This window comes from Myotis davidii, unplaced genomic scaffold, assembly GCF_000327345.1.
Source record: "Myotis davidii unplaced genomic scaffold, ASM32734v1 scaffold72, whole genome shotgun sequence".
NCBI lineage: Eukaryota > Metazoa > Chordata > Mammalia > Chiroptera > Vespertilionidae > Myotis > Myotis davidii.
The window spans coordinates 3,752,304-3,771,573 of NW_006284618.1; the positions used below are offsets into that span (position 1 = coordinate 3,752,304).

General features: G+C 56.1%; 1 long non-coding RNA gene across 2 annotated transcripts in view; it reads right to left on the reverse strand.

Moving 5' to 3' along the window:
* LOC107185223 overlaps positions 1–16,536 on the reverse strand; it is a 24,996-nt gene extending 8,460 nt beyond the window's left edge. The window contains exons 1-3 of one of the 2 annotated variants that reach the window (XR_001516147.1): positions 15,544–16,536; positions 14,956–15,113; positions 11,692–11,814 (exon numbers count right to left, since the gene is read on the reverse strand). This is a non-coding gene — a long non-coding RNA (uncharacterized LOC107185223). Of the gene's footprint in view, positions 1–11,691; positions 11,815–14,955; positions 15,166–15,543 lie in introns of both variants that reach the window. The other variant, XR_001516146.1, reaches the window with a different exon arrangement.
* Between the last annotated feature and the right edge of the window lie 2,734 nt (positions 16,537–19,270).

The following is a 19,270-nucleotide window of genomic DNA, read 5'->3' on the forward strand; positions in this document are numbered from 1 at the left end:
GGCCAGTGAGGCCCACAGGTCTCCTGGGACCTGCTTCCCTCCCCGCAGCGGGCGCCCGCCCAGCCCCGCAGGCACAGCTGTGATGCCCCAGAACACAAAACTGTTTCCGAAAAACGTTCTACCTGGAAAATTTCAAGTTTGCAGGGAAGTCGGCAGAATAGAAACGGCACAAGAACCCCGGTCACTCTGCCCAGTCTCGTGGACGGCGGCCAGCACCCAGCACCCAGCACCCAGCACCTAGCACCCTCCTGGGCCCCCGGGCCTGCGGGCATGTCCCTGACCCACTCGGGGGGAACAGCACGCAGCCCGCTTCCCATCCCGTCACTCGGTGTGAGCTCCCCGAGTGACCTGGGCGGTCGTCACCCGTGCTCCTGTCGTGTCCACTGACCCAGTAGTGTCCTTCCCAGCCTCTCCCCTGCCACCCAGGGCCCAGCCGGAGCAGGAGCCCGCTCGCTGCCAGGTCTCGTTAGTCTCTTTTCACCTGGAACATTCTCTCCGCCTTTGTCTTTTCTGACGTTGGCATTTCAGAAGGAAATGCCAGGATTTCACAGCAGTTTTCGCCCTGGCCTGCTGGACTCGAAGGGTCTGCAGACACAGGGAGACCCGGCCTCGCCCTCCAGCGTGTGCATCACCACGACGGTGACCCCAGAGCCGAAGGGGGTCAGCCCTGGCTGCCCAGTGTGGGTGTGGGAGGGCAGAGGTGCCCTCTGGAGGGGCCCCTTTCAGCCACCTGCTGCTTGGCTCACAGAGTCGCGATGCAGGCAGCGCTCCCTGGGGGCGTGCAAGTGTCTGCGAGGCCCACGGAAGCCTGGGTGCTCGGAGGACAAACTCCTGGCTGGGCTGCGCCCCAGAATCACTGATGAGCAAGAAACTGAGGAGCCCGTTTCACATTCAACTAAGAGTGACCTTGACCCAAGGCTGATGCTCTGACTCTGGGACTGTTCCCACGGAGCCTTGACACCTCTGCGGAGCTGGGGGGGCCCCGGGAAGCCCAGGGGAGCAGAGCAGCCTCCGGAAACAGCCGTCTTCTCATCGCCTCCTGGCTCTCGTAACACGTAGAAAAGAGGGTGCTGGGTGCTGGGAAGAGGAACAAGAGGAGGGGCCACTGGAAAACGAGGGGCAGGGACCTGAGGGCCGGGGCCGGCACTCTGGACGCTCAGCCCCGGGGCCTGCGCTGACAAGGGGCCCAGATCTCTCCCGGCGTGAGAAAGGGTCACAGGGAGGGGCGACGACTTGGATTGGATTCCAGATCAGAACAAGGACTTTCGTGGAAACGCTGTTGAAACCCGGATGAAGTCTGCGGTTTAGTTAGTGGTGTTCACCACGGTGGCCGTCTTAGTTTTTGTACGGGGACCGCCATTACCTCAGATGTCCACGTGACAGGGAGCTGGGGCACGGGCACAGGGGAACACTCTGTATTATCCTGTAGCTCTCTTGGGTCTAAAATGGTATCAAATCGAAAAGCTGCCACACACAGAAGACAGCAGTGGAGGCCCCGGGCACGCCAGAGCCACGCGACGCCGGCGGCAGCACCAGCAGCTCACACAGGCCCTTGTTCCTTCTGCTTCTAGAAGTTATTCCAGGAGCTCAGCTCTTAAACCTCTTTCCAAAGATTCTGAAGCTGCTTAACACCCCACCATAAATCTCCCGCCGCTCAGGGAAACACTCGGTGCTGAGAAATGAACCGGAGCCGCAGGTTCCCAGCCCGGGCCGCTGACGTTGGAACGGCTTCGGGGATGTATGAGAACTCCTACAACTCACTCTCGAAATGACACACTTACACGTGTGCAAGGAGCAGACAGCCCCGTCCCCGAGAAGACAGGAAACCCGCCAGGACCCCCGGAGCAGTGTGCAATCCCACGAGTCACCCAGGAAACGCAAAATAAAACCACCCGACTTCACCCCACACCCACAGGGGCGAAATGAAAGAGGACGGCAACCCGAAACGCTGTATCCATTGCTGGCGGGTGTGCACAACGGCACAAACACTTCTTCGGAAACATGAAGGTGTCCATGAAGATATGTGGACCTCCACTCTGCACACACCTGGAGAAACGCCAACACCTGCCCACGAAAGACTAGATACAGGGGTCCTCAAACTACGGCCCACGGGCCACATGCAAATACAAATATTGTATTTGTTCCCGTTTTGTTTTTTTACTTCAAAATAAGATATGTGCAGTGTGCATAGGAATTAGTTCATAGTTTTTTTTTAAACTATAGTCCGGCCCTCCAACGGTCTGAGGGACAGTGAACTGGCCCCGTTTAAAAAGTTTGAGGCCCCCTGGACTAGAACAAGCGTGCGACAGCAGCAGCTCAACGCTAGACACAGCCGTGCCCACCAACACACACTAACTACACCAGCAGCGGCGTATTCCTACGAGGGGGCATTAAGCAGCCACGAAAAACGAACTTGAATGCAGGCAACACACAACTAACGCTCAGAACCTGCTGAGTGTGAGAAGCCGACCGAATGTCCGGCGTGAGTCCAGTTACAGGAAGCTCCCCCAGAACCGAGCCACGGCCATGGAGGCGCGGCCGGGCCTCCCGGGGTGCAGGTCCCTGGAGTGATGAAAATGTTCTCAGTATTTAAACATTTTTAAACTGTGGTAAGATAAGTATAAAAGTTGCCACGTTCGCTGCCTCGCTCAGTGGCACTGAGGACCTCTGCTGCGGTACATCCTCACCCCTCCCGTGATGCCTTTACGTCCTGTTCGCATTCACCGTGCGTGGACGGGGTGTGGGGGGGGGGAGGCGGCTGTTCCCACCTTCCGGCTGCTGGGAGTGCTGTGGCCGGAACAGTGTGCCGGCATCAGGGGAAGTTCTGTATCCTGATCGGGGAGTTGGGAACACATCTCAAACCCATTAGGCAGTACCCTTAAAACCTGAGCACCGCCTGCTCTACACCACAGGCCCCGGCCACAGTCCTCCACCCCGTGCCCCACCCCATCTGCGGGCCCCAGCTGGGGTGTGGTGGGCCACCCCTCCCACCTTCCCACCAGGTCGTCCGGGGAACGCCAGGATTTCCGGGAGATCTGGTGCCTGGGCCCAAGCCTCTCAGACCTCAGGCCTTTGTCTGGTCTCCCCCAGGTCCTCAGTCTTTGCTGACGCCACAGGCGGCCTGCTCCCCCTGGAGTGGCTGTACCATGAGCGGTGGGCACGGGGCCAGTGTGGAGCCGTCCCCACGGTTCCCCACGCGGACAGCACAGGCGCTCCCGGCGCTGGGGGCCGAGCCTGCACACATACGTTCTTGGGCACATCAGCAGCAGAGCTGCGAAGGGCGGCGGCCCTCGGCTTCCCTGGAACACAGTCCTGAATCGCATTAATAAAGAGAAACAGGAGGACTCGTGGCAAAAACAATAAAGCAGCGCTGGCTGGAGAGGAGGAGCCGAAAGCTCCCTCTGGGGGACCCGTGCCTACTCCTGAGCCAAATTCTCTTCTGAAATAAGTGTGATCTGTCCTCAAAAATAATTAAAGCCGCGTACATTCCGTGAAGACAACTGGAACAGGAGGCCTGGAGGTGAGCCGACTCCCAGCCTGGGCGCCTGTCTGCGGCCTCTCTCAGGGGCGGACCGCGCTCTCTCTGCCTCCGCCTCCCACAGGCTGGGGTGGCAGCCAGTGTGTTGGCATCAGCCGTGCAAGCCCTCGTGTGGGCAAGTCCCAGTGTCCTGTCCGACTGAGCTGCGCATGATGTCAGGAAGGGCGGCAGGACCCCTAACCGCACCCTCCCCCTATCCCCCCGTGCTCCCTGCTGGCCTGGCTCCCCGAGGCAGGTGGAGAGGAACTCGGACCCACATAAGAGCAGCTGCCCAGCCTGCAGCCACCGGAAGGCGTCCTGGGGGACCTGTCCCCAGTGAAGTCCACAGCCAGGCAGGTCACGGACAACGGTGGGCTCCAGAGCTGGCGGGCCCCCCGAAGCGCACGGGAGCCCTGAAAGGCTGGTCCATGGCACAGCACACGGCTGTCTCCCACTCACCCTGGGGTCAAGGGTCAAAGCCTCCTTCCACCCCAGGACCAACTGGGAGGGGCCCTCACACACCCACCTAAACAGGCTGCCCGGGGGCAGAGGTGGCCCTGGCTGTCCTCGGGTCTCGCAAGCACGTTTAATTCTCAGGGTTGGCTTTCAAAGCTCCTTTCCTCCTCCTCCGGACACTGAACGTTAAGGAGGGTCATCTGATACACAAAGCACACACCGTCACGCTACTTCCTCAAAGGACATGCCCGCATGTGGAATGGACACATTGGCGTTTTGTAAATGTTACAACGTATACACGAAGCATCACTGTCCATGCCATCGGAACGTTGTTAGTCATGCTGGCCCTGTCAGGACCCCGGCCTTGTGGAACCGGAGCAATCCGAGGGTGCAGGCTGGAAAGAGCAGTGTCTGCGGAAAACCCACAGAAGGCCGTCTCAGTTCAAATAAAAGGACATGCTTCAGTGTCATGGGGGGCAAGTTACTACCGTAAGCCCTTTCCTGGGGCTGCAGAGAGGAGCACATGGTGCCTGTTTAAAATTCACCAATTGCACAGGAAGAGCCGGAGGAGCCACTGGCTGAAGCCAGAGTCTGGGCGGGGGCAGCGCCTCCACCCGGGGACGCTGGACACCACGGCCACGCTCTCGCCACTCAATGCGCAGGGCAGAGGCCACCCAGGGAAATGCGTGGCCGGGCAGTGAGTGGACGGGAGTCTCCAGAACTTCCACCCTGCGAGCGACGGGCACAGCCTGTGTTCCCCAACGTTCCCTGGCCTCACGGTTATTCTGAGGAGGGGGCCCTGGGAGATGTGCTGGTGTTAAAGCGGGCCCACTTTCCCAGCCTCACCTTGGGCGCTGTCTGGCTCTCACACGGTTGGCCCACACTTCGCTTCCCTTCCAGGGCGTGGACCGCTGGTCGCGCCCGGAGCACCCGCATTTGCCACGCCGTTCAACAAACCAGGGAAGACAGCCTCTCGCCCCTGAGCGAGACGTCAGGAAGCAATGTTCAGGAAACAGCACAATGACCTCCCAAATCCTTTCCAGACACCATCTAGGTTCAGAGGTTCCTGGCAAAGGAGAGGGTGCAGTGTGGCCTTTCACCGACAAAGTGACACCCTAAGGGACAAAAGCCCAAAGATAGTGGCCCTCAGCTCACCAGATCAAAGCAGTGACTCTAAACATGAACTACAAGTGTTTTCAGGAGACACGTCATTTTAAGTTTTGTACTTAAAGTGGGACCTTATTTAAATGTTTTACCTTACATTATTTCCTTTTGTGTGCTAAATTAAAACCTCACGTTTTATTACGAAGAATTTAAAACATAGACCAAGCCCACAGAATCGCATCATGAGCCCTGGACACCTATGACCCAGCTTCCATACCCATCACATCCTACCATCCTGGCTTCGTTATGCTCCTCCCCAACTACCTCCCTTTTCCAGGTAAAATTTACATCCTTTAAAACACACCAATCTTAACCACACATGTCTGATGAACAAAAGAGACACTCCCTTAACCTACATCCCCATCAAGATACAGATTTTTTTCATCATCCAGAAAGGTCCCTCATGCTACTTCCTAGGTAGCCCTCACAGCACTCCCGACAGCCGGCTGCTGAAGGCTTTCCACCACAGAGAAATCTTGCATCTTCCTGAACATCATCGAAATGAAATTACAGTGTGCTTCTTCACCCGGCATGTCTGTGAGAGTCACACACATTGTTGCAGCGACAGTCGTTGCTTCTGATTGCCGAGTAGTATTTCATTGTGTGAATGTCCAGGAAATTGTTTACCCAATCCTCCGTTGGGTGCCATGTGGGCTATTTCCAATATTGGGTTATTATGAATACAACCACCGCAGCCTCCCAGCTTGGTCCTTTTCAAGGTTGTCCTGGCTCCTCTAGATTCTTTGCATTTCCATGGAGTTTTAAAAGTCTTGCCAATTTTTATTAAATCTTGTGGGGACTGTGACTGGAATTGCTTTGGAATGCTAGATAAATTTATAGAGGGTTGACATCGTAACAGTATTTATTTCCCAATCCATAAACATTGCCTATCTCTCCATTCATTCTGGTCTTCATTAACTTCTCTAAGAAATATTGTATAGTTCTCAGTATAGAGAGCTTGCTCATCCTTCATTAAATCTACGTCTACATCTATTTTGTCTTTTGAGTACATTATAAATAGTATTGCTTTTGAGTTTTCCACTTGCTTCCATTTGCTTGCTGACAGTATAAAGAAATACCACTGGCGTTTTGTTTGTTTCTTTGCTTGCTTTTTGCATATTGGCCTGACACCCATGACCTTGCTCGACTCACTTTATTGGTGACCCTGGCTTGTCTAGCTCACTCACTAGGATTTTCTACGCACACGGTCAGGCCACCTTCCTTTCCCATCATCTTCATGACTTGTTTCGCTTGCTTCACTGCACAGCTGTCCTAGGAGGTACACACTGAGCAGACATGGCGAGAGCAGACACTGCCTGGCTCCTCATCTGAGGGGAGAAGTACTTCACCTTTAAGTATTTGTTAACTGTGGGCTTTTCACTGATGCCTTTCATTGGTTGAGAAACTTCCTTTTTATTCCTAGTTTGTTGAGAGTTGTTTTAATAATTATTGAGTATTTTAAAATACTTTTTTTTTGGCGTCTATTGAGATGATTTCCTTTATTTTCTCGTTTATTCTGTTAGGTGGCAAAATTGTATGGTTTGGTTTCTGAACACTTAAACCAACCTTGCATTCCTGGGATAAAGCCACTTGATCACTGCTTTTCTTCACTAGTGTTTTGTGAAAGATTTTTTTTTTTTGCATCTATGTTCATAAAAGATATTGGTTTAGAGTATTTTTCTGGAAATGTCTTTGTCAGGATTTAAATAAACGTTATTCATGTTTCAAATCTGCTTTATTCAAATGTTCACCACATGTGACTGAAATGTAACTAAAGCCAGAAAGGAGAAAGGAAGATAATGTCTTAGCAGTATTGTTATTATTGCATTGGAAAAACTGCTCTATTCTAAGGAGGGAAGAGAAAGATTAGAGCAGAATGAGAAGGGATGGTGAGGGCGAGCAGCTCAGAATTGACAAAATGCCCACAGTGGTTTTGGGGTTCCTTGCTCTCCCATTCATGATGCCTGACCATCAACTTAACTGTTCCTAAAAAGTCTTTCCTCTTATTAGATTTTCAGGTGCAATTACTCTTCCAGTTATAGTGGAAAACTGATATATTTTCTCAAGACAAATCTAATTAAATGTAGAAAATGTTGAAAGGAGGAGACATATCAAATGCTATATGTGATAGATGGTATTTTAAAGGTGATTGAAATAAATAGTTACATTTAGCAACCTTGGTCTTCTCAGATGGTACATCCTGAGGCCCTACTATGTGCATGAAGTGTCTGGGGATAAGCAGGCAGTGACCAGAAAGACACAGCCTGGAATCTGGCCATCTGCAGTGAGTGACTACAGAAAGGCGGCTCTAGCCCAGCACAGGGCTGGGAGGGACAGGGCGGGGGACAGAGATGATGGAGGGGGTGCATGGCAGGACCAGCAGCATCAGAGGGAGACGGGCAAGGGGAGCAGGAAGGAGAGTGGGAGGGGGAGACGGGCAGTGGTGGACGGAAGGCTGAGCCACCCAGGGCTTTGGGGAACTAGAGGTCTGCAGGCTGTCGCCCATCTTCTGGACCACAGGACGCCAAGGATCCCTGCGGCTCCTGTAGGGATGCTCCGTGCCTGCCCTCTGCAAGCTGAGGCCGCAGCAGCACACAGCCACTCACTGGCCATTGCTGGGGTAACCATCCTCTAATATAAATGGCAGAAGAAATTAATCGGGGCCTGAAACTCGGGTAAGTCCCTCAGGCACCAGCTCAGGGACTCTGTGTGGTGACAACACAGGCAGGCTCCACGCTCTTGTCCGATTCGTGAAAACAACAATAATATTCAGGGCCTATTACGTCAAGCCCTCCGAGTCCCCTGGCTGAATACGGGTGAGCAACTCCACGAGGGTAGATCCAGACCTGGCGTGGACGGCAGGGGTCGGTGCTTTGCTCTGGAGGTCACGGGCACCTTTGGAGAAAGGTGGGTCTCATCACCTGCCCCAGCACTCCGCTTCCAGAGTCTGTACCCCTCCAGCAGACTTGCGAGAGACTCGGTGAGGAACTTCCGGATCTGCCCCGACCTGCTCCATCTTCATAGCGTTTCCGTGGTTTGGTTACTGAAGGTCCTTTCCCTCACAATCTGCTCCCTTAGCACGCAAACCCCACTGGGACAGGGGCGTCACCTGTCCTGCCCCAGTTACACCCCGAGACCCCAGAACAGGGCCTGGTCCGGGGCGAACAAGCGCATCCTTGCTGGAGGAATAAACTGATCCTCTGATGATAAGATGGCAATGGCTGGATTGTGCAGACTGGCGGTCCCTTTGAAAGGAGCCAGTTCAACTCACTTGGGATGGAAGCTTTGGTCAAAAGGCCTGGCTCAGGCTCCCCCGTGGACAGAATCTATGGGTCTCGGCGACTGTTATGTCCAAGCCGCAGTCTGACGGTGAAGTGGCCGTGACGGTCCTGGCCGTGCAGCCCTGAGGCCTGAGCAGGTGCCCGGGTGGGTGAGGCGCCGTGCATGCGGGCCGTGTGGCTCTGAGTTTAATTCGGAGGGAAGGACCGCCATAGACAACACGGTGGTCCGGGGCCCCGTGCTCTGTGGAGAGGGTCGCTTGTTCGGGCTCAGGTGTGACTTTGTTAATCAGGCACCGGAGATGGGGGCTGTGGCCACAAGAAGCCGGTAGGGAATCCAGGCCCCGGCCCACGCGCGGCCTCTCTGCCACCATCCATGCCGGACCCCTCGCAGGGAGGCGCCGCTCTGGCTTTGGCTCTGGTCCCGGGCACGCACTGCAGCCTCAGCACAGGCACGCTGCCCCCTGTACCGACTCCAGCGTGGGAACCGGGCGTGGGGACCGCATGGGGCACCAGCCTGATGCATGTGAGCTCACGCACGTACGAGGTCGGTGCGGATCATCTACTCCGCGAGGAGATCCCGCGTTCACTTCAAACCCCGAGAACCTCAAGCGTCAGCTGCTCACCTCCGGGTCCCCAAGAACAGACTGACCGAGAAGGCGGCTCTGGTGTGGCCAGCTGTCCCCGGGGACAGGCCGGCTCTCCAGGGTCCGGCCACCCCACCGACAGTCACCAGGAACAGAGAAGGAAGAGGCCCCAAAGAGGAGGGTTTTTTTATGCTTAAAATCAAGTCCATCCACCAGGTGCCAACCACGTGGCCACTTGATTGATGGCGGCAAATAAGGGCTCTCAGTGCTGCTGGGAGCGCGCCTTTGCGGAAAGCCAGGGATGAATAAAAGATATGAGAGCGCATCAAACACAGCGCAAGGACAGCGCGCAAGCAGTACATTAAGCATTATGGAGGCCATAAACGGGCAGGCGGAGCTGGCAGCCGGGCCCGGGGCGCAGGGCCGCGGGAGCAGGACACACGGACCCTTTCCCGCGGTTCCTCACTTCTGGGGTGGCTCAGGCGTTGGAAGATCTGAGTAGATTAATTTCTCCCGCCTCGTCCCCGCTAAATTACAAGGGCCCGGTGCTCGCTCGGCCACCGGCGCCCCCACCCCCGGGCCCTGGGCTCCCCTCCACACAGAGCGCCGTGTCAACAAAAATGTGATAGTGACATTTCTCTCTCTCTCTCAATTACAGGCAGGCTTTTCCCGCCAGCGTAAAATACATATTGTGCTCCGGCGAGGTGCATTGTACAGGGTCAGCGGGAACTCATTGTCCTGCTTCAGAACAAGAATCCTGACATCTGTAAGATCCGCTGTAAATACTCCAAGTGGCGGAGACTCCGCGCTGGGCCGGGAGGGCAGGGAACAGGGGGGAGGGCCCAGGGGAGGGAGGGGGACAGGGACAGACAGATGCTGAGGGATTTACCAGGGGTAACCCAGAGGCCTGGGCTTGCCTGGAAGGTTTCGCTGAATGTTTTATCTGAGTTCAGGGGAAATGACTATGTGGCAAATGTCTACAAGACAACATCAGCTGTAGTGCCCACTGCAGCCAGGAGGCCCAGCAGGGCCCGTGGTGGGCCCGGGGTGCGGTGTGGCTGTGAGTTCCAGTGGGGAGGGCGGGGGACAGGAGGAGTCTGTCCCCAGTGCCACCGAGCCACTCACTGGGCAGTTCGAATCCGTAACTGGAGCTGGGGTGGGGGTCAACCCGCACAGAGATTCGGGAGACAGGCCTGCTGGGTGCCGGTCCCCCCGCAGAACGGCCGGCCTTTCAAGTCGGCGTGGGGGCAAATCAAAGGCAGATCCGACATCCAGCGGGAGCGGCTCTTCCCCGGAGGAGCAGCTGCTCTGGCAAAGGAAACTTGGCGACAGGCAGGGGGCTGCGTGGATGACAGACAAAAGGACTACAAAAGGGAGAGATTCTGAGGGAGATTCTGTCCCCGCAGCGGCAAGACGGGAGGTCCCACTCAGCTTCTCCTTCCCCACCCGTGATACAGGACTGGGCTGCGTGTGTGTGCATGCATGTGTGAGGAGGGAGAGGCTGAGTGAGTGTGTGCATATGTGAGGAGGGAGAGGCTGAGTGTGTGTGCCTGTGTGCAGAGGGAGAGGGTGCGTGTGTGCATGTGGAAGAGGAAAGAGGCAGAGTCCGAGTATATGTGTGTGCATGTGTATGTGCAAATATGTGCACATGCATGTGCACAGATGTTCCTGTGTGCATGTGTACAAAGATATGCATATGTGAGTGTGCATAGGTATGCATGCATGCATGCACGCGTGCGCACGTGTGTTTGTGTGTGTGTGTGTGTGTGTGTGTGTGTGTGTGTGTGTGTGTGTGTGTGTGCGCAGGTCCAGTGCATTTCCCCTGTCCTCATCAGAGTCTGTCAGAGGTAGAACGGAGAGACAACTGCCTGGGGACTTGGCTTCTGCTGTGTCCGGTGCCGCCTCCCCGGGTGTGAGGTGACCACGGCGCTCCCCAGAGCCCCGTGCGGCGCTGACTTTGCCCCACACCCCGCAATGAATTCTTTTCCACCCCGGACTTCCTACCCTGAAAGACAAAACCTCTTCAGCCGGCACCCTTTCCCTGTGGCCAGAACCAGAGCACTGAGCATGTGATTTCAATTTGAAATTAAAAGTCATGTCTGAATAACAGAACGGCATTCTCATTTCCTAATACCCCGGTTTTTACTACTTTGCATTCAACTGTGAAAAGTCTTTTAAAACTCGGAACAGCAGTAAAACTTGAATGAATTTTTGACCCATTATTGCATAGCGGGTGCGCCTTCCAAGTCGGAGAGACTGCCAAGTTCTCCCCACCTAATATTTCCACTTTAATTGTGCCACTTGAGAAATTTACGTGCCTCAAAATATGGCATGAATCTTACGCTTATTGCAGTATCATTAGCAGCAACATTTAGGCAACATCTGTGTGCTATAGAACTAATTGAAGTAGCAGAAGTGGCAGCTGTAAATCCACAGGAAGATGGCAGTTTGCACCCAGCACTGCTGAGCTAGCTGCTAACTGTCAGCCTGTTCCCGCAATCTGCTTGCGAGGACCACGGCACAGGCTCACAATGTCCAAAAAAATACCGCGACGGGGCTAATGATCCTATTAACCACTTTGCCGCACCAATTTGGCTGTTTTTCCAGTTTCCTTGTTGAATTTCATTATAAATTTCTCCATTCCTGTAAAAAGTCCAGCGTGAGACGTGTCTGACTTTAAGCGACTTACCTGAGCCGAGAAACGTGCGTCTGGCCAGACCGAACGGAGGATTGATTTTTCGGTTATTTAATCATTCCGCTCCCCCACCACCAACTCCTTCCCATCGCTTAAACATTTTTATCACACACGTCTCTGTAAAAAAAAAAAAATACCTTTAACATCCCTGGTAATGTTGATATTTAAAGCCATGGCATTTTCTTCCCACGGACATAACATTTTCAATAATCAATACAAGATGGCAACCATAATTTATTACCGGGAGGGGGTGGGGAGAGACGGCAGGACGGGCCAGGAGGCCCCGGTGGTTTCAGGGCCTGGGGAGCACCAGGGGTGAGCCCCCAGTTCACACATCACGGCCGATGAGTGGAGGCAGCCCCACACTGGGGCAGACCCACAGGGCACTGCCTGCCTTCAGCGCTGACAAAAAATAACAGTGATGCTTCCGCACGGAGAGCAAGCCAGCAGGAGTGAGCAATCCCCGAGGCCCCTCGTTTTGGGGGAGAAACGCGGGCACTGGAGCCAACGCTTTTACTCAGAATATTCCCTCTAGTGAGCACCGCGGGCAGGAATGTCATTGACGCCTCCTCCAGGGCCAGCCCCGCGGTTCCCGCTCCGCTTTTGCGTGTTTTTGTCTGGCAGGGCGTGGAGGCTCCTCCCTCGCTGCCGGCCCCGCGGCAATAATGTGACCGGCATCGCTCGGAGCACGCGAGGGTGCTGGAAACACACAGAGGAGACCCCTTCAATCTACCAGGGCTGGTGTGTTTGCCAACAACCCGACTTCATTAGAAAATTGGCACGTCCGCCCCGCTGCCTTGTGACACACCGTTAACTGTGGACATTTGCGGTCTTAATACTCAAGGACTCAGGGACCAACTGATAAGGGAGGAACTGCGGGGCCTGCTGACCCCCGCGCCTAGGGTGGCACGCCGCCTCTCCGTATTGAAAATCAATAGCCACGTGACTGCGGCGAGGTCGGAGGTCTGCAGAATTAACTTCCTGGCACTGAATTACGAACCCTCGTTTCTTGGTTTATTTTCTAACAATCACACATTTGAAGGGGACCCGGTTAGAAACCACTCAGGAGACACAAAGCGAGAACCCAGGGCCGCAGGCTGCCAGCTGCCGGTGTCTCCCACCAGCTCGGTCCACGAGGGAAGGATGCAGAATGCTCCATCCGTCTGCAGTTCGTTCTTTTGTTTTTTAATGTACTTCTGCCTTAGTGGCCGAGTTTAAATTGCACAGAGAGCGGGTCTGGAAACTATCCATCCCCGACTTATCACAACGAGGCAGCTTAGTACCAACACGGGTGCTGTCCCCACTCCTGGGATTTCCTTCCAACTGAGAAGCAAGCCCCCAGGCCTAAGTGTTAGACTCGCTTCCTTTGGTGACTTCCGAATGAGTCGTTAAGCACGGGTGTCCCGGAGCCTGGCCCCCACATGGAGCCTTTACACTTGGAAACACAGAGGCCCCCATCATAGGTACAAGGGTTCCGTCTACTGATACTTTTATTTCCTAGTATGCTGAGAAATTCACATTGATTGATTGGTTTTAAAGAGAACAAAATCCCAACACATAATAGCTCGAATGGGCAAATACTACATCTATAATTTCCAGAGCAAAAACCAGTTAGTGAGCAGAGTGGGCCGGTACCCCTTTACGCGACCCTCCCAATGCCATGGCGTCTTCGTCCAAACTGCGGGAAGGTCGGGCCTCGCGGGGACGGGCAGCTGAAAAGGTGGAGCAGCGGAGCAGCCCTGCAGAGAACCGGGGGCTGCGCGTGCGATCCTGCACTCACGCTCCCGGGCAGGCGGGAGTGCCTGCGGGTTTGGCCGCTGTGCGGATCTGGAACCCGCCAGCGCCTTCTCCGCCTCACGGAGCTCCGCTGGTCCCGCCTCGCCGGGAAAGGCTCAGGGACCTGCACGTGGCTTTGTACCATCTCAGTGTCACGTGGAAAGGCCGGCTCCCGAGTGACGCCGGATCTTCCCGTGTTGACACGTTTCGTCACGTGACATTGAGACGCTCATGTTTGCTAATATCACCACCAAGCTCATCAGAAAGGTCTTTAAGGATCCAGAAGCTAGAAAGCTATAGTGGCAGATACAAGTTTTTAAAAATTCTAATTTTTGTTTAAAAACGTAAGTTTTTATCATCAGTAACGGAAGGGCCAGGTTCGCTTCCTCCACTTGGAGAAAACGTGCGGCAACACAAGTCTGAACGGCCATTGTCGGCCGTTGTCTCTTAACGTGAAGCCTGACCAAGCCGGTGGCCATGGGGATGGTCCCAGCTCCCGGCACGCACGGTCCCTCCTGACTCTCCCTCGGCTCCTCCGAAGATTCTCTGGTAAGTGCTGTGCTGTAACCTCTGCTCAGGGCAGTGCGTTGAGGCCATGGGCCTGTGAGGTTCTGGGGGTGACGGCCCCTCAGACACCCTGCTCCAGGTCTTGCTCGGCTATGGGTCTGAAAACTTGGCCAAACCTTGTTCCCAGACCCAAGGCCTGAAGGCCGGGGCCCCACTGTCGAAGCCCTGGGGGTGCTGCACACCTGCTCAGACGCCTGTCCCCAAGAGGGGCCATGAGTGCCCTGGGACAGCGACAGGGGCAAGCGTGGCTGAGAGGCTGGGACTCCCATCGGAGGCAGCTGCAGAGCGGCTCAGGCAACCAGACCGTGCTGTTTGCATTTGGGGAGCATGGGCTCCTGCCCGGATGGGGCCAGGCCCCTTCCCACATGTGCCAGCTGCCACGATGCCGGCACAGCCTGGCCCCTCCGGCACCAGTCTTGTAGTGGGTGCTCCCAGCCTGCTCAACCAGGAGTGAGAAGCCCCCTGGCATGAAACTAGTTCAAGGGGGTTAACACTGACCAGTTTTGGAGTCACCCATGGGGCCAAGAATCTGATTGGAAATAGCCACACGGCCATACTGGACTCTGACCTTCAATGACTCCCAGAATTTTCCAAATTCTGGAATACTTAATATATGACAGCAAGCTGTGAAACAGTATTACAAGGACTCCAGCGAACCTACAACCCAGACCAAGAACTGCAGCAGCGCATGGCGGCGGGTGGGTCATCCAAGGTGTCTGTGCTAGGCTGCCCTCCAGCCTCTGCCCTCGACGCCCGTAGAAGGCTGCACGTGCGTGCATATGTTTATTTAAAGCGATATATATCCTCTAGGCTTGAGAGCTTTATAAAATGAGTGCTGTATACCCTATGCAATTTCCTGCAACTTACTGTTTGCGCATCTGAATTCATTGGTGTTATGGCACAGAGCCTACTCACCGTTGTTGCTGCGCCATGCTATGCCACACTATGCCATGTGACCCACCACTGCCCGTGGACTGGGTTGCTGTCTTCCGGATGGACGTTGGGATGGAAGGTGCTGCTCCCGCCCTGCAGTGCCGTGCACGTGCCCGAGGCTCCCGGATGGGGGGATGTGCCTGGGAGTGGGGAGGGGAGGGAAGGCTGGTCAGAAGCTGAGGACTGTCCGCACTGCAGGGAAACACTACGTGAGTGCCCTCGGTCACCGCACACCCAGACCAAGTTTGCTTCTCGGTATTTTATAGACACTGCCCTTCAAACTCCTGGAACATCAACCCGCATTAGTTCTAAGTGCGCATGGCCATGAGTGGGCTGTTCTAGACTTGATTCTGGAACAGTCAGGACTGGCATCAGTACCCAGGGTTCAGCACTGACCCAGGGCTGAAGGCCTGGGCTCAGGTCGAGGCCTCATGACTTAAAAGCTGAGGGATGTGGGTCACAGCACTCCCCTTCCCTACTCGGGGAAATGCCAGGTAGGGCGTTGTGAGGATTGGGAGTTTTGACCAAGGATGGAGAGGCTAGCTTTTGTTGGCAATGCTACATACTTACCAAAATGCTTTCTGAAGATGCCCAGGAGACAGAAGTTTTCAGGGCAGAGCTGTGGGCACCCCATCTGGGGAGCAGGGACCCCGGTGCCCGGATGAGACCATCCACCATCCCACAGTGCTGGCTCAGGCTGTGGAGCGCTGGAGGGGAGGCCGGGAGGAAGGCCCCGGCCGGTGCTGGGTAAGCTGCCTCTTCACCCCTGCGGGGCCCTGGCACTTGGCTGTGTTGTCGGGAACACGCTCGTTTTTTTAGAAGTTCAAGACAATTCTTTTCAGGAATGACTTTTGGAGTTGGGGTGTCTTAGGTGGACCCGAAAGCTCAGCCACCAAACGCACACACAGGCCACGCTTTTCCGAAGCGGAGGCGACCCAGTCCGCTCGCTGTCAGGGGCCGACATCGCCTCCCTGCGCTGGGGCCCGCGTTGTTTTTGGCTCGGACTCGGCCCCGCGAACCGGCTGCTGTTTTTCCAGTTGCGAGGAGAGCTTCCAGGGCGCTCTTCAGACCGTCATCGTCTGGTCTGAAGTGTAAACACTGCCACCGTGGTTTGGAGAGAGATTAATGATTCGCTGACACCTCCACACACCCTTCGGAAGCGAGCCCCAACGAGCACTTTCCTCCCCGTGTCCACGGACGCCCGGGGACCCTGCCCCCGTGGTGGCTGAGTGGCTGGGGAGCCGGGTCCGGGCCGGGCATCTTTTCTGGGCCAGTGCCCGCCGACGGGAAGTTCAGCATCTGTCCTTTGTCAGCCGGATGGGCCGAACTGCTGCGAGCTGGTCTGCCGCCTCTGGAGGGGAGACAAGCAACCCCACGAGCTCCCTCCTAGAGAGGAGGAAGCTGAGGTCACACAGCCTGTGCGGGCTGACCCACCAGCACTGACAGCCCCATCAGGCTGCCCACAGATAAACCTCACCTGGCCCCGCCCAGACCAGCCTGCAGGTGCTGAGCCAGGGATGACCAGGCCACCGCAGCCCACGCCGTTTCCCTGGGGCTGCAGGGCCGCCCCCCCACCCCCGCCTTCCCCAGGTCCTGGGGCCGCCTGCCAGTTCCCTCATCTCTGTCCCAGGTCACTTCATCGGGCAAAGGTGCCCAGGATACGCGTCCGGGCAGCGTGACCTCCAGGACAGCCCGTCTCACTCACGCCACTGCCTCAGATGGCTCCTGGATGCAGGCAGGTCCGTGCTCTACTAGGGACGCCGCCAATGTGCCAATACCAGGAGGACCGGCCAATTACATTCCACATCAGAATTTCTTATATTTCAATGTTTTACACTAATTAGTTAGTCCTGTTAGCTCTAAGGATTAGTACCTTCTCTAACAAGACACAGCGACATTGAGAGACTTACCTAATTATGTAGAACGCAGGGACGCGGGGAGGAGACGGACGCGGGGAGGAGACGGCAGGCTTCCCTGCGCCAGGCTGGGCCTCGCTGCCAGGCACAGGCGCCACCCGCCACCCGCTCGCAAGGGTCCCTGGGGAACAAGGAAGGGGGGACGCAGGCCTGACTGGACAGGAGGCCGGGGTGAGGCCCATCCTTTCCTCGGGGCTGCCCTCCTCATGGTCTCCGTCCCTGCCAGGCCCGGCACTGCCTCCCAGCACAGAGACCAGAGGCCACAGCAGCCAGGCTTCAGACCAGCATGAGGGGCACGGCTGAGAGTCCAGCCGGAAGGCCCTGTGTCAAAGTGAGGCTCCAAGAAACCTTCCCTGGGGAGGAGGAGGGGGAGGAGGGGGAGGAAGAGGAGGGAATGGGAGAGGGGTGGAGAGGGCTGGAGGCGGGGTTGAAGAGGGGTTAGGAGAGAGAGAGGGGAGGGGGTAGGAGAGAGGGAGGGGAGGGGGAGAGAGGGGGGGGGAGAAGGAGGCTCAGCAGCACCAGCCCCCACCCTGTCCTCCTGAAGATGTGTTCATCTACATCTGAGACCAATTTGCTGGAAATGAAGAAACCTGTCACATTGCTTCCTGGCACGGAAGTCAGATGTTTGCATGGAAAAGTACCGACAGCTACATACCTCTTGGTGTTGTAATATTTAGCCGTGTCATTTTACATCTCAAAGAAAAAGCACTTTAAGTAAACGCATGTTCTCCATTCACAGGAGGTGTCCTGGCCCGGAGCCGGAGCGGCTGGCTGCTCTGGGCGGGCGAGCAGCTCCTCCCGTGGGCTCTCCGTGGCCCCTCCATCGGTGCCAATACTCCCGCACGCCCTGCCCTCTCAGGCCGGGCCTCAGACTCTGCAGTCGGAGGACACGGCCGCCCTGGAAATGAACACACTCACACGTGCACCCGGAGGGCTGCGGGGCTTTGCTTCTCTGGGGTGACAGGCAGCCAGGCCGGGGCCCACGGCGCAGGGAGCGTGTCGCAGGGGTCAGGACAGCATTCCAACGCCCCTCCTTGCAAGAGAGGAAGGGAAGGGCTCACGCACCTGTCAGATGCAGCGACACCAGCTTTTCCCAGGGAAGCTGTAGAGCTAAACTTGCATCGTGTGCTACTGGATTTGCCATGAGATCACCGAGTTCATTCCAACAAAATGACACATTTTTGGATAGAATGTACTTTACCTTTAAACTGCCGCCGTCTCCCATGCTGCTGCCCACTGTGCAGGCTCCTTCTCTCATCATCACCCGGTGATGGGGCGTGGTCACTCCTGGCCCCATCCTCACCCGCTGCAGGATGCCCACCGGGTGCCATGAGTGCAGAGGGCGAGGGGCCAGGCCAGCAGTGAGCCCTGGCGTGTGCGGGGACCAGTGTGGGCACTCCGCAGGCTTGAGAGAGGAAGCACATGTCTTCCCATTACGGGGAATGTCAACTCTGTGAGGGCCGATTTCCTTCCCAAAGTGACACAGGCACAAGGACTGGGTGACCATGGCCTCCTCTCAGCGGCCGAGGCAGGGGCGGCCTGCACCTGGTGGTACAGGAGCAGTGAGAGCCCATCCACACTCCCCACCAGCAGGTTTGGTCATCCCGCTGGCCCTGCAGGGAGTCCCTAAAGGTGGCCAGAGTTAACCCTTCCTTCTCAGGGGCGCTCTGAGCTGCTCTCTGCTCCGTTCGGATTTAGTGATGGGGACACTGGACTATCTGCAGTGAGGACACCCCAACCCCTTTTACATGTGGGGGGTCCGAGCTTCAGGGCGGGTGGGTCACGTTTGAGCTCACTTGCTCATGGGGGTTGGGGGTATCTGAACCCAATTTAGCTGAATCTGAAGCTCAGTTCTCTCTCCTCAGAGGCTAGGGGGCTGGGAGACACCCCCAGCCCAGAGCTGTCCCACAGGGCGGGGCTGACGCCTGCTGGGGGACCCGCATACCTGCTCCCACACAGGCTGCCAAAAGTCTCACATCTGCAGCCACTTCTCCTCGTAGCTATGGCAACCCAAACACGCAAAAGCAATACTTTTTGCACAATATCACATGTTGCCCAATGTTTGGACACTGATGTTTTCTCCAGCTGGGTTTTTCTTCATTTAAGTCAACAAACCAATCTGGAAGCCAACATGCTGCTTGTGTTCGGGAGCCAAACAACAGTGATAAGTAACCTGAAGCTCTAAGAAAAACCTGCAGGGTGTGTGTGCTGTGGGGTGTGTGTGTGTGTGTGTGTGTGTGTGTGTGAGAGAGAGATAGTGTGAGTGTGTGTGGGGGGGGTGGGGGTGGGTGAGAGTGCGGGTGTGTGTGTGAGAGAGAGAGATAGTGTGAGTGTGTGTGTGTGGGGGGGGGGAGAGGGCGGGTGTGTGGGTGAGAGAGAGA